General features: G+C 41.0%; 1 long non-coding RNA gene across 2 annotated transcripts; it reads right to left on the reverse strand.

Annotated features, from left to right (window-relative positions):
• Positions 1–683: 683 nt before the first annotated feature.
• Positions 684–9,886, reverse strand: LOC141741777 (uncharacterized). 2 transcript variants are annotated; one of them, XR_012586468.1, is made up of 3 exons: positions 9,199–9,886; positions 7,499–7,596; positions 684–3,119 (listed from the first exon to the last, which is right to left on the reverse strand). It is a non-coding gene; the product is annotated as an uncharacterized LOC141741777 (long non-coding RNA). The 2 variants fall into 2 exon arrangements; XR_012586467.1 differs by having other exon boundaries at positions 8,705–9,886.
• Positions 9,887–10,802: the final 916 nt, after the last annotated feature.

Raw genomic sequence — 10,802 nt, forward strand, 5'->3', positions numbered from 1 at the left:
CACTGGCACAGAAACATCAGCTCCTCGGGAGCAACGCAGGAAGGTTTACAGGAAGTTTTTGTTTGTTTGTTTATTTTTACATGCACTTTGAGAAGTCTGTAGGCCAAGTACATCCAGGACAGACATTGTGTAGTTTGGGAAAATTAAAGCAACTGGTAACACAGAGGAAAAAGAGACCAACTTTAAGACCTGACACACAACACATCCCAGCGGCAATAACGAAGGAGCATTCGTCAGCTTCCCAAGAGGCTGCTCAACAGCAGAACAACAATCCACTTAGTTTGCCAACTACTATCAAACAGAAGTTTTGTATCATACAACAGGTGCCCAACTCAGGCTGTAAAAGGCAGAACCTCAGCCAAATCCTCTCTTCAAAACATGTTCACTCTGAAAATTATTCTTTAGAGCTAGAAGGCAATAAAAAAACCTAATAATCAAAGAGCTCTGCAATAGTTAAGTATCTGGGGCCCAGAAGGGCAAATTGATTCTGTAAGGATTTTGTTCACTCGTGAAGTCCCAGAAAGACGACCCTTCAAGGCTCATCACCAGATCTTTTAGTAAAAAGTATTTGAATTTTTTCCTGGCCCTATAGAGCAGTAAATTTTTAATGACTGGTCAGCAAAGATAAAACAACCTGAGTGCTTGCTCACCTAAGTTCATGCTGAGAAACACAACTACAGGACCTCAGCCATGTTATTATCTTAAAAAAAAATACCTAGTTCCAACAGCCGAAAGAGTGATTGTTAATAAACGTTCATGTGACACAAGGGGGGAAAAAACAAACAAAAACCTTACACTTTTTTCACTGAAGCCAGCCCTCCTGCTATTGACACACAAAACATATTATAAATCAGACCAAATCTTCTTAGAAAATTAATGGGACTGCAAATGTTAAAATTAATGACAAATGCAATCGACATTTATTAGAAGGGACATCATTGGGATCTCCGACAAGTCAGGCAAAAAATTTAATCAGGTTCTTATCAGAGGGTTACAAATAGATGTGTCATTTTAATAAATTCGACAAGTGTACCATGCAACTGAGAATTGGGTGCATCTTAAAAGACAATTAACCACAGATCCCTGAACAGGATTCACTGCTCTGGAAATTTTTTTGCAAGTCCTTTTTCCAAATTATTAGTGCTACTCTGTTGTATGAGAAGGTACAGAATTGTGCTGCTCTTCATGAGTAGCCCCAATTCTCACCTTTTTAACTGAACATTTTAATAAAAAATGTATTCAGAACCAGTACAGAATCCATAAGCAAGAGCTCTTCAATTCTTTGAGTGTTGCAGGTGGCAGCGGAGGACACGATTGGGGTACCATTGATAATCTTGTTTTAAATGTTCTTAATTTTATTTTCATACAAGGTCTTCACATTAACATTGTTTTTCTTTCAGTTCAGGACCATTAAATACAAATCAAGAGAGCAGTTTAAGACTTTACTGGACTGTGGAAACGAATATGACCATGAAGTTTTAATTGCTTCACAGAGATCCCAGACATGCTCAAGGCTTTTCACCCCACATCTCCACTAAAGACACTGTTTGGGATCCAAGGTGATTGACGAGCTAGATTATTAGCGTCACTCATTAGCAAGAAATGTACTAAATTGAAGCTCTTGAAGGAAAGGTCTGTCACTTGCACAATAAAGCTTTTGTTTAAATTCCATTTTGAGCACTTCCAAAACAACAGGCAACAGTAAACAATGTTTAGCAGAATAACACCATCTGCTTTTTTTTTTTTTTAATCATCTTTCCAGTGTTTGAAGCAAGGATTTGGTTATAAATACTGACAACTGGCACTATAAATTATGATTTTCTGCTCTCCGAGTAGTTGGGAGCAAAAACAAATAAAGTGCAGATTTAAATCTCAGTTTTCACACACCATTGAGCCTGTGAGACGTGATTCCAGATTAACCCGCTCCTGCCTCCTGTCCATGGGAGGGGACACGGCCACTGCTGAAGTGCATTCACGGAGGTTTGTAACTGGTTCTGCATTCGGTTGCGCCACCTGGAACTGGGGATGGGTTCTGCTTCATGCAGATAACGAGACGAATGGCTGAGAAGGAGAGGAGGAAGACAAACCAGTCACCTTTGAATCTTTATTTGGAGACCCTTTACGTCCCAGTGTTGTTCTTTCTAAGGCTTGGACTAGGAGAAGTGTCCTCTTCTTCCAAACACCGTGAAATTTATAGGAGCTCTGTGTTCTTCCACTGATACAAGACAACAAAGAGAATGGAAATTTCTACCATCCTTACAAATTTGTAGCCTTGTTGATCCAGTGTGTTTTAGGAAATCCTGCTCCACCCCCTGAAAGCACTGAACAAAGTCGCTGTTTCACACGTCACACAAAATTAAAAACAAATTTATTGAACCTGAGGCGTATTTAAAAATCAGGAGGCTTTTCATGCCATAGGTTATTTTGAAACATCTTTGAAACTACTCCACAGACTGAAGTTAAACAATTAAAATGCATAATCACATTTAAAAAGCAGCACCAAAAATGTAAGTCATTTTGTCACAGAGGCTGCTCCAGCATGGTTTGATTATTTAACGTTATGCTGTAAAACCAATTTATACCCTATACCCTTGATCTCTGTTTCAATTTCAGGATGTTGATACATGCACCATTGCTGTATTAGCTGATAGGGCAGAACAAATACTTCAGGAAAAGTCACGATTAGAATTTGAAATCTCTCTCAGCCATGTTTAACACCCAAACGTACTCACCTCGCTGCCTTTTCCTGCAGGTTTTCCTCACTGGAACCCCATGTTTTATACCTGGACAGAATTATTATTTGACATCAATAACAGGTGAATGCAGAGCTCTACAGGGAGTACGGAGGTGCAGTCATTCCTGCCATGAATGCTAAAATTATCAGGCATCAACTAAATCTTTTCAAACTGAACTGTTACACAGACAAACAGCCTGCCTCTCCGGGCAGGGAGAGCAAGCAGTTACCTCACACCGTGCTGCAGAAATCTCGGGATCCAGATAGCTGAGTCTGAAGGTGCCAGCAGCTATTTGCTCATTTTCCTCTTTGCATTACCTGCACCTCCAGCTTCTGCAAACTTTCCTCTATTCTCTGCGCTGACTTTGTTTCACTGTGTACAACCCTGCAATGAAGATATTAGGGGCTCTGGATCACTGAAGCACACGGTGTGTTTTGAAACCTCTAACACGGCCGCGAGTTCCATTCATTCCCTACTAAAGGAAACAACACGCCAGGCAAACAAGGAGACAGAGTCACTGTTGCAGGATAAATGGTTTTGTATTCCGAGCATTGGCAAAGACATGAGTGAAATTTGAGGAGGAACTTATTTATAGCAATTTAGCCAGCAGGCAACGTTAACACAGGGGCTACCATCCCCTGTATTATTAATGCTTTATTAATTGCATGCATGCAGCCGGTAAAGTGATTCATTACCTTTTCTTGCTCAAGACATATTGTGTATAAATATAGTCCACTACTGGAATATGCATTCCCAAGCATCTCAGGCTAAGCGTTTGTCTAGCAGAAGGGTATAACACGTACTTGCGCCCTTCGCAGAAGGCACGGAGAGATGGGGGCAGGTCAGAGCACATGTATCCATGTCCCAAAAACCAGCTGACATAAATGCAGGTCTCTGCCCCTTCAAATGAACGTCTAGATACGATCCAGTGCCAGTTACCCACAGGGCAGTTGTCATTTCAGGTAGCAGAGGGAATTGCACTGGAACTGGGATTTACAGGGCTGGTGCCTGCCTTGGAGAAGGCAGAAGTGTAGTGCAACGCTTCAATAGTGGCACAGCAAAAACCGTAGCAACCTTTTCTATGTCTGCAACAGGGCTGTCTCAAAAACCCTGCTAAATAAGCCTGATTCCTATAAAAAGGAGCCAATAATATGAAAGAGACAGCTTTGCCTGGAACTAAGTGAACAGTTACTTTCACTGCACATTCCAAATTTGTTCTTAAAGATCTGCCTGGTGTTTGTGTAATGAATCTTTATTCTGAGGACACAAAGCTTTCATTTTGGTATCAGTTGGTCTTTTTCTTACTGTTTTACAGCTTGTCTCAGCAAAGGATGGAAATGTCTCCCTATAGCAACCTCTTAAAAACCACAGAAACAAGTGCCTCGGTCTTGATAGCCATACCCATATATTTTCTGAGGAAGGTTCATCAAGCAAAGGACTGTGACACTTTGCAAAAGTTCTGCAGTTTCTCTTGTACAAGATAGGAAGGGATGGTAAAAGTAGAGTTGTCCTTCAAGTGCCCTTGCCTAAACAAAATGAACAGCTTGAGTGCCTATCATTAGCAGGCAGAACACCTCTGCAGGAGGCACACGGCTTGAAACCCAGAGAATTCTGCATGATTACAGCTAAGTAACTCCACAAAAGTCATGCAGAAAGTTTTCCCCAGGGAATTTATCTATGAAAAAATGTTTACACTAAGGTTAGCATGTATTAACTGAGTTGGAGTAGAAAAATTGTTATTTGGAGATAAACAGGGAGTTTCAGCTCTCAGAGGGAGAAAGGGTCGAGGGCGCATGCCCTCACCGCAAGGACACCAATGATATATGCTTCACCTCAGGGTACTGTGAACAGTATCTCCAACTCCAAGGTGATGGGTGAACACACACTCACAACATAGCATAAATATACAATTATTGGAAATTTACTTTAAAGATGGGAAAGGCTATGTGCCACGCAACACAAGTCGACTTAAAAGACTGTTTCTGTTAAATGGGAAATTGGAACTGCTAACTACAGTTGTACCATATCAAGGTTTTTCTAGCTCTGTTTTCTATGACTCTGTCTTTAGAAGCAGAGAAAATGGTAGAAAGTACCTTGAGAAGTCAGCTATCTCTCTGTCTGCTCCACAGATTTAGTTTAACTGTTCTTACAGATGCTCAGTGGTAGAAATTTCAGTGAGGTTTTTGTGAATCTGGAGCAATCCCACTTGACCATACTTTTAGACCAGCCTCAAGGATGATGCTCAACTTGTAATTCTTTGGGCTTTGGATGATGCACGCCAAGGTGGAAGACCAGAAACAGTGAGAACAGGTCAAGCAAGTCAACTTTTTTATGATAAACAAGGCTTTTTTGCTTATGTAGGAGGAGATCCTACAGGTTCAGCTTTATCACAAACTAAATACACACAGTATAATTCCTCAGAATTATTGCACAAATGTCACTAGAATTTTTATTTAACTAAGGAATTTGGATCCATGACTAAAAATCACCTAATCTTCACCAAATATCTATTGCTATTTAAACTTCAGCCCATCTTACTTGCTACAGTGACCATTTGTTAAATCCTAGTCTTATGGTAATGTCAACTGATTAGATTCCCACTGTTCTCTAGTGCGTAGAGCTGAATTGTCAACTCAGTGGCAAAAATCTTGCTAAGAGAGGAAATACTTTATAGGTTCAGTAGCAGAAACGTGTTTTTTTTCTGAGCGGACGTCTTCGGACTGTTGCTATATTTCCATTACAGGAGCTTATTACAGCTGAAGTGTTGCTTCAGTGTGGAAGTAGTCCAGGTTTTTGAGAGTCCACGTAGCTGGCTGGAATGGAAAATACATAAATCTTCTACTTCAGCCACCGCTTTGATTCTTCCACTTTTCAGGTATAGTTGTTGGAACTGATTAGCTTCTGAAGAGATCACATCAGTAAGCAAACACAAAGGCCAGACCGAACCTAGCCCCTGAATTTTGGTAAGCTTCAGAGCCAAACTTCCTTGTCTCCACAGCCTTTAGCAAGATAGTTCAACAACCTACAAATCTGTGTTGTTACACTGGGGTCAGAGCCTCATGATGACAGCAAGAACAATCCCCTGTTTTCCTGTTCCAAAGAGCAGGAACAGATTTATTGCCTGAAGGGAAGGAGCGAAGCATCACTAAAGCATTTACAACTGTCGAACCTAGAGCTCATGGGATAGCAAACCTCCCAGGTTACATGAGAAGAGCAAATCTTATCCATTTTCCCCTTTAGATGACAGATGTGTATACCCTTTAAAAACACCCAGGACAGTACAATTTAACTCATTAGCTATAGAAAACCTCAACGTTTGTTTGAGTTAAGAATCAATCTCTATTTAGTGTAGGATTCTGGCCCATCAAATAGATCCCATATTCCCTTCCTCTCTCAGAAGAGCCGCATTCTGTGTATGTTTGTCAGCATAACTGGGAAGCTCTCGAGTAAGTGGCATGTTCAATAATTGTTCCAAAACAGCTGAGAGTTCAAGAGCTATACAGCCACAAAAGAGCTTAAAGCTGATGGAATTATATGTGATTTGGATAAAGATTAGACAATTTCTATGAAACCTGTCAAATAGCCTTCGAAATGACACAAAACCACACAGGAAAGCGGTTGGAATAATGTGATTTCAAAATTGCTTGTGTGACTATTCTGTACTACTGATGCTAAGTTATTGTCTGTTATTTATCGTTAGTGTATTCAGCTCTAGACAGAACATATAAGGAGGACTCAGACCGAACTGAAGGAGCAGAGTGTGCTATCTTAAATGAATAGTCAGCAGAGAGCACCAGGATAAATCGATAAATGTACAAGATCGTTTCACTTTTTTGAGGAAGGTACAAAAACATATTGTCAGCCTGACTCAGTAGATGGCACTCTACCCCCTGTAATGAAGCCACGCTTCAGCGCAGCGTTAAGGAAAGAATCAGGTTCTGGAGGAGAAGTACAGCTGAGATCCTTACTCCTTGTAGCCATTAGATGCTCAGATACCGTGGCAGTAAGTGCCACTGATAGGCCTTAACAGATGGCAGGATCCAGGGTGCTTTTCAACTCCAGGCTTGATAGCCCAATGACCCAGTTGTAGATTGGGTATTGACAATCTGCCTCCCAAAATTCCCGTGAAGTTGAAATTGGGCATAATGGCATCATTCATTTCCTGTCCTAAACTCCTTGGTCATTTCAGTGCCGCTTCCCAGCCCAGCAGTGAATTGTATTCCAGGCTGTGCTGGATGATTTCTGGATGTGTAAGTATGACACTTGGTAATCCACTGGGCATGAAGAGACACCTTGAAAGATGTCAAAGATATTTTGCTTAGGCTTAGGGGAGGCACTTTACAAGTTACATAATTAAGCAGATGAAAACATAGTCCCTGCAGTTTTTCACAGCCAGTCTCCTTCATGGTGTGCTTCCTTTTTTTTGCAGCTCTTTTTTTTGCTAAGGGAAGTAATTTGCTGACCTCAGTCTAAGAGAGATAGACAGACACATTTCAATAGTAGCACCTCTGTGAACGTGACCTCTGGTTCGGGGTCAGACTGCAACCAAATTCCTCATGGTGTTAAAACTGGACAGAACAGTATACTTCACATCTTAAATCACTGCTGATAACAGTATTCCAACCCAGTACAAAGGCTGCATATCAACTACGGATAAAACCATGTGGACACATATGTACAGCATTTTAGGGATATAATGGGGGTGGGATGGTGCTGCAAAATTGAACGCAAGCAGTACAATAACCAGAAGGTATTTTACTTACCGTAAATTTGGTGACTGAAAAGTGAAATGGGTCAGAAACTTAGCAATGAGATTCCGTTGGTTACCAAATAGGAAGCAGCATTTCTGTCCCACTTTCTCCTACAAAAATAGATACAGAAGATTTCAAACTTCTTCCAAGCAAAACAAGAACCTGTAGCATCTCTGTTTTTCTCTGCAAAAACCTTATTCTCTTTCATTATCACAGCACAAGTCAGAAACAACTCACTTCAATGAGGCAGAATCAGAATGGTTTGAGGAAACAAATCTTTTTGTTCCTGAGGGCTGGCACCTTGAGTGAGGTGGGATGGATGGGTGCATTACTGATGTCCTCCTCCTCCTCCCCCCAGCTCAGGTGACAGTTCAGAATATTAAAGACCCGTGACTTTAGGGATGGTGCGACAGGGAATCCACAGATGAAAGCCACAGATCACACTGTTATCTCACTTTTGGATAAAAATAACAGCCTTCCCTCCTCATATATTCACTTGGTTTTCAAGTGAATTCACTTGTTTGACAAACACAGGATAAGCCCAATTTCTGATTACAGTGAAAGTCAAATTTATGCTGTACTTTTATGCCTGCAATGTTCCACTTGTACAAGAGAATATATGGTCAAGAGAAATTATGTTCCACCCATGATGCTTCTCCCATCTCCCCAAGCAAAAAGAGGAAAGAACAGCAGACTAGGCATCCTTCTGCTGAGAATTCATTCCCGTCTTTCAGTGTTTTAGTGTTTCGGACCAAAAAACCCCAAGTTCTAATTTTAGATTTGAATAGTGATTTTTCAAAATGAACTCATTCTGCCATGATTCTTCTCATGACACTTTCCATGTTTTTTCCACATCAGCAACTTTCTGATAGCAGCAGAGAAGGAAAGAAGAGCTCCATAAAAGAGTATTAAACAAGGAGTCTCATTGGTAATTAAAGTGGGAATGGAGATAAAGAAACACTGGGTAAAGCCTGCTGGAATGCCTCTTTGGGATATTTCAAGCAGTTTTTTGAAATAACATTTCTGTCTTTCTAGAGCTAATTATACATTTGCTGCACACTAAGCAGAAGGCTAAATTAATTGGAAGAACAAAGGTAATTTGTTGCGGTTGGAATGAGGCCACGGATGCTCGTTTCCCTTGTGGGAGAAGAACTGATGACCTATCCTAGGTTCGTCATGGACAAAAGATGGGATGCAGGACCAGAACATGAATCCCACCCATCTCATCATGTAGCAGTACTGCCTTCCAGCTCCTCTTCATCCTTAGTTGTGCCAGCCACTGTGACTACTGACTGCGCAGCAGCAGGTGGAAAGTCCCTCTGCCTCCTTCCAGCCTCCCTCCATTCTTTCACCATCTGGCAGTAGATTGCTTCGGTAAGAGCTGCCAAATTCAACATGTCAATATTAATCACCAAAGTCACAACGGAGTATTTGTGAGGCCCATACTCACGTTCTGCCTGTCAAATAGATCATCTCCTTTGCGCTAGTTCTTCATAAACAGCTGGAGATTTTTAAACACCTTATTAAAATAGAACAGATCAGCAGCAGCTGGAGCATTTCAAAGATGAATGGGCTTTATGCCAGCAAATATGGTACTTGCCAAAAAACAGGTGGCAACTGTAACTGCAGTGCTCTACAAGACTGCTGGCCTTACTGTTGTATATATTGATTTGGACAGGCTATACCATGTGGGACAGGTATTGAATACCTACCTCCTTTTCCCAGGTTGTCAAAAGTTGCAAACATAGAAGATGTATTCTCAAACTTCCAGAATGTCTGCTTGAATATGAAGCAATTCAGTAGTTCCCTTTTCTGATGAAGAAAAAGAAAAGTAAGATAAAAAAAAAATATCTGCTGAACATTTGCAGAAAATCAATTTCTTTAAGGTACAACAGAGCCTATATTGCCAAACTTGGAAGTCATTCAAAAATATACATTTCACTTTGAGGTGTTAGTGCTTTTTTGGCAAAACATACACATGCCGTTGGTGTCTTTAAACTCAATTTTATTCCCCTGTGAGAAGCATTTAATTGGCTTCAAATAAGAAACCACTATTTTACATAGTACGATCTTTCACTTAGTACCCCAGAATCCATGTCATGTATTTAAATTACAAGTAAAATACTTACTAATGAGCTAATGTTTTGCAAACACCCACAGAAATATTTGAACTTAACCACTTTCCTTTTAAGCAGGACACGGTGTAGACAGAGACGTAGCTTTCTTGGGTAACCACAGTGTTGGTGAGAGAACAGCGCTGTTAAACAGAATTGTGGCCCCTCCTTTTATCCTAGCATTTCCCTCTAATTCACTGTTTAACTTCAGGAAAGACACTTAACCTCTATGCGCCTCAGTTCACCCGTCTGTAAAATAGTAGATAAGTCACCTAATTCACAGGGATGTTATGGAGATTAATTAACTAACGTCTGGAAAATGTCTCAAGATCCTTCTGTGAAAGGCATTATAAGGGCAAAGGATAGTAGTATAACCATATGCAAAAGGTTTTATCACTTGGCACAAGACAGTTTGGTTTTATCCTCTTTCCCTCTGCACCATCACTGAGTATTTTTACAGGGACCATCGACTAATAGCAGGCTCATGCAGCTTTGCAGAGTACCATTATCTTAAGTCAAAGGACATGTTGTTTCAACCTAAGTAAGACTGTATGTAGTCAGCTCCCGATACTGCTTCAAGAACCCCAATGAGATCAGAGCCCTGGCAGGCTACATGCTGTACACACAGTCCTTGAAACACAGTCCTTGAATATGTAAGAAAGCTGCATCTATTTAACATAAGAGATCTTTTTAAGCTAATTTAATTGAACTGACAAATGTGCTATGCGGGCTGTCTTTAACAGCGGTGTATTTTCACAGCCAGCTCTAGGTAGAGGCAAAGCAGGCAGTTGCCTTGAGCAGCAGACTGCTGTGAGGAACAAAATGGCCATGGGCTTCCTGCCAACTTCGCCTGTGCCGGATCCATGAAAAGTCTGACTGGTGATTGCTGCTTCCCTACAAAAGAAGAGTTGGGATGGGCTGGGGTGTTAGTCAGTGACCCCTTCTACTCCAAAAACCAGTGTCAGCAGGCTCCCACCCCTGCCCTTGCTTTTGCCATTCTGAATATATTGTTTCACTCAAAATGAAAGAACAGATCGCAGCTCTCTGACGTGAGTTTGAGTCAATCGGTTGATTTGAAGTCAGACCTTACATTAATCCAATTTTGCAGTACTCACAGTCACTGCTCTTTGATGCTTGCCACATGAACAGGAATAAAAAAGGCGGAGCAGAACAGGGACAAAGCGGGGAGGTGATATGCCCTT

The sequence above is a fragment of the Larus michahellis genome, chromosome 4 (genome assembly GCF_964199755.1).
Source record: "Larus michahellis chromosome 4, bLarMic1.1, whole genome shotgun sequence".
Lineage (NCBI taxonomy): Eukaryota > Metazoa > Chordata > Aves > Charadriiformes > Laridae > Larus > Larus michahellis.